Source organism: Myotis brandtii, unplaced genomic scaffold (assembly GCF_000412655.1).
Source record: "Myotis brandtii unplaced genomic scaffold, ASM41265v1 scaffold150, whole genome shotgun sequence".
Taxonomy (NCBI): Eukaryota; Metazoa; Chordata; class Mammalia; order Chiroptera; family Vespertilionidae; genus Myotis; species Myotis brandtii.
Window position 1 is genome coordinate 353,580 of NW_005355411.1, and position 4,091 is coordinate 357,670.

Here is a 4,091-nt window from a genome sequence, read left to right on the forward strand (position 1 = left end):
AAAAAAAATACTTTTATTGATTTTAGAGAGGAAGGGAGAGCGAAAGAGATAGAAACATCAACGATGAGAGAGAACTATTGATTAGCTGCCTCCTGCATGCCCCCTTCTGGGGATAGAGCCTGCAACCCGGGCATGTGTCCTGACCAGAAATTGAACAACGACCTCCTGATTCCTAGGTCAACACTGAACCACTGAGCCACACCGGCCGGGCACAATTGCTCATTCTTAAACTACTTTATTAAATATCCATCTTTCTAAATTGTTAGAAGATCATAAACTTAAAAAAAGAAAAAGAAGGTGGAAGAAATTTTCTTGTAGGGAAGATGATTTTCATTCCTCGAATGAAAAGTCTGAATTCAGTCACGAGTGTCTGTGGAGACAGTAAAATATATGGGACAAGTGTGCAAATCAGAAAACATTAAGGGAGATGTGAATTTAGGAGACTTTATAGAGAATAATAGCTTAACTTATTAGAATAGAGGGAAGATGTAAGTATTATGAGAACAGAGTAAGAAATGGAAAACAGAACCTTTGGACAATTTCAGAGAGGGGCAAAGACAAGTGTCTTAGTTCATTCAGGCTGCCATAACACAAAACAACAGGAATTTATTTTCCACATTTCTGGAGGCTGAGAAATCCAAGATCAAGGCACCAGCAGATTCAGTGTCTGGTGAGAGCCTTCATAACCTAATCACCTCTCAAAGGCCCCATCTCCTAAAACCATCACCTTGAGGTTAGGATTTTTTTTTAAAATATATTTTATGATTTTTTACAGAGAGGAAGGGAGAGAGATAGAGAGTTAGAAACATCGATGAGAGAGAAACACCGATCAGCTGCCTCCTGCACATCTCCCACTGGGGATGTGCCCGCAACCCAGGTACATGCCCTTGACCGGAATCGAACCTGGGACCTTTCAGTCCGCAGGCCGACGCTCTATCCACTGAGCCAAACCGGTTTCGGCAGGATTTTAAAATATAATATTCAGGGGACACAAACATTTAGTCTATAGCAAGATGCTAAGAAACATATAAACACAGAGATCAGGTTACGGTGTGGGCATAGCATCCCACATGGGGTTGAATGTTAGGAAGGGAAATCACTATTTCCCTAATGCTCTAGTTAAAGATTATGCTCAACTCACAGATCTCTGTTTGGAACGAGGCCTGGAAGGTGGACTTTCATAGCAACGGAGGTGGGAGAAATAGGAAGAGGCATGGTGGCAATGAACAAAAGAGATGAGTTGACAGAAAAAAAAGTACTTGTCAAACAATAAAAACCTAAGATGTACATAAAATAAACAGGGACCAGATGGGATCAGATCTTAGGAGAAGAAAAGGGTGTATTTCCCTCTAAATTCCAGAGAGAAAGGTCTCCGGCGGCAAGAAGGATATGAGGAGCTGCTGTTTAGCATTCCTCACTCTCACATTGTGGCACCTTCTCTGACTGCCTAGCATATGCCTTCCCTGCCTAGCATATGCCTTCCCTGCCTAGCATATGCCTTTGCTGGTTCTCACCTGGACAGGTTCCACTGTGGGTTTTGTCTTCGATTGTCCAGGGTTCTTCCCCTCATTCCAGCTTGAAGAATGTGTTTGGTTTGCTGGCTTGATACCCTGTTCATAGGAAATGACAGAAGACCAGCACATGACATTGGGCTAGGACAGTGATGGCGACCCTTTTGAGCTCGGCGTGTCAGCATTTGGAAAAACTCTGGTGCCGTGTCACATATAGAAATTTTTTGATCTTTGCAACCATAGTAAAACAAAGATTTATATTTTTGATATTTATTTTATATATTTAAATGCCATTTAACAAAGAAAAATCAACCCAAAAAATGAGTTCGCGTGTCACCTCTGACAGGCGTGTCATAGGTTCACCATCACTGGGCTAGGATGTCAAGATGGGAAAATGCTACATTTGAAGGATTCTACAGTTTCACATCTGCAAAGTGGAGGCTCTTCTCTCAGGAGAGGGAACATGATATACTCTTGTCTGGAGCCAGAGAGGGGTCTGAGAATCTATCACTTGAGAGCACTACAGAGACTCTGAAGCAGCTAGGAGGGAAGGCCACTGACCGGGGACCCTCTGAGTGACACAGGGGAGCTGTCCTCACCCACTGACACCAGGTGGCTGTAGTTCTCAACATCACGTCCCTGTACAGGTCCTAATCGGGTCCAGAAGCTGCCATTCCTCCCAGGTGAAGTACAAAGTCACATCTTCAATTCCCGTATTAACACGGTCCTGTTTAATTGGAAGTGTTTCGCTTTTATTGACATACAGAAGGAATGTAAAGGAAGTCATTCTGCTTATTTTCACCATACAGGCTGCATCAGTACAAACAGTTTAAAAAGTAAAAAAAAAAAAAAATTTGTAGTAGAAGGAAAGTACTATTAGAATATTCTGCTATTATAATTCAGTCTTCAACAAATTAGATATTTCTAAAATGCACAGCCATTACATCCTCTAGCTAACCATCAATCATATATCTGTATATGTGCACCAATTGCCCAAACAGGATACATATGTGGGTGATATAAAGATTAATAAAACACAATATTACAATTAATTAAGGGCCTTCCCAGGCTTGGTGGATCAGAATGGTGGCAGAGACAACAGTTATTCAAATACAACATGTTCAATAAGTGGGTTTAAAATGTTGTAAGGAAGAAAATATTTTAATATGTCTAAAGAAAAGGAAACTAAAGAGACAATCAGGTGCATACACATGCATGTTAAAAGCACATTAGCCTGGCCAGCATGGCTCAGCGGTTGAGCGTCAACCTATAAACCAGGAAGTTACAGTTCGATGCCCAGTCAGGGCACGTGCCTGGGTTGCGGGCTCAATCCCCGGTGTGGAGCGTGCAGGAGGCAGCCAATCAATGATTCTCTCTCATCATTGATGTTTCTATCTCCTTCTCCCCCTCTCCCTTCTTTTCTGAAATCAATAAAAAATATATATATATTTTAAAAAGCACATTGGAGGCATTGAAAGGGATAATCAGTGAACTACAAATTATCCAAAATAGTTGGGGTTCATTACTAGTTCAAAGCTAGAGATTAGCATCAGCCCAGAGAAGAGGCATAAAGGGCAGCGTCCAGCTGTCCTCCCCAAGGGCGTCATGGGCCTTGTTCCTCTCTCGGTCGGCACAAGCGTGTGGCAGTAGGTGGGGAGTTCTGCCAACCAGGGAAGCCCACCTGAAACTGATGTCCAATCTTTATTGGGACTCAATCATGTGATCCCAATAGGACACCACTGTGCCTTAATCCCCAGCCCCTCCAATTTCCATGTGATACCATGTGATCCATAGCCCCCACCTTAAATCACATTGGGGGGTGTAGCTTTTACCTTTATCTTTTGATTTCAATCTCTTTCCTTTCTATGATAAATGTAACCTTGAGGACAGCAAGTTTGCTGAGAATCCTCCTCACATATTATCAACCCTGAGGGAATCTGCAATACAGTAGGGAACGTCTTTGTTTGCTAATATATACATAATGTATAAATATTAAGTATATGCATATATGTTGCCCTTTACTTTTTAAAAAATTACCTATTTCATTCATGGATACATTTTAAAGATAAGATTCCAATGATGATTATTATTATATGTATCTCATATATATGGTAAGAGTCAAATGATTACATATATACATATATTTAAATGAATAACTGATTATGAACTAATTCTCTAGGCCCTTTTCCTCCCCCAGAGTATAGCGGATGAGGTTGAAAGTTCCAAACTTCTGCCTGGCGGGGCTCAGTGGTTGAGTGTTGACCTGTGAACCAGGAGGTCACGGTTCGATTCCGGTCAGGGCACATGCCTGGATTTCAGGCTCGGTCCCCAGTGTGGGGTGTGCAGGAGGCAGCCAATCAGTGATTCTCTCCCATCATTGATGTTTCTCTCTCTTTCTCCCTCTCCCTTCCTCTCTGAAATCAATAAAGATATATTTTTTAAAAAGTTCTAAGCTTCTAATTATAGCTTGGTCTTTCTTGTAACCAGCCCCCATCAAGGAATCACCTTATTAGAACAAAAGCAGCTCTATCTCCCCCATCATTCAGGAAGTAAAACTATACATATATAGTACTATATATG

The 4,091-nt window shown here is 41.5% G+C and overlaps 1 protein-coding gene across 2 annotated transcripts in view; it reads right to left on the reverse strand.

The window, feature by feature from the left end:
- LOC102260171 (zinc finger protein 432) overlaps positions 1-4,091 on the reverse strand; it is a 40,266-nt gene that overhangs the window by 33,914 nt on the left and 2,261 nt on the right. The window contains exons 2-5 of one of the 2 annotated variants that reach the window (XR_001361130.1): positions 3,344-3,448; positions 2,111-2,238; positions 1,515-1,610; positions 220-370 (exon numbers count right to left, since the gene is read on the reverse strand). The gene's annotated coding sequence lies outside the window, so the exon portion shown is untranslated. Of the gene's footprint in view, positions 1-219; positions 371-1,514; positions 1,611-2,110; positions 2,239-3,343; positions 3,449-4,091 lie in introns of those variants that run through there. The other variant, XM_014535763.1, reaches the window with a different exon arrangement.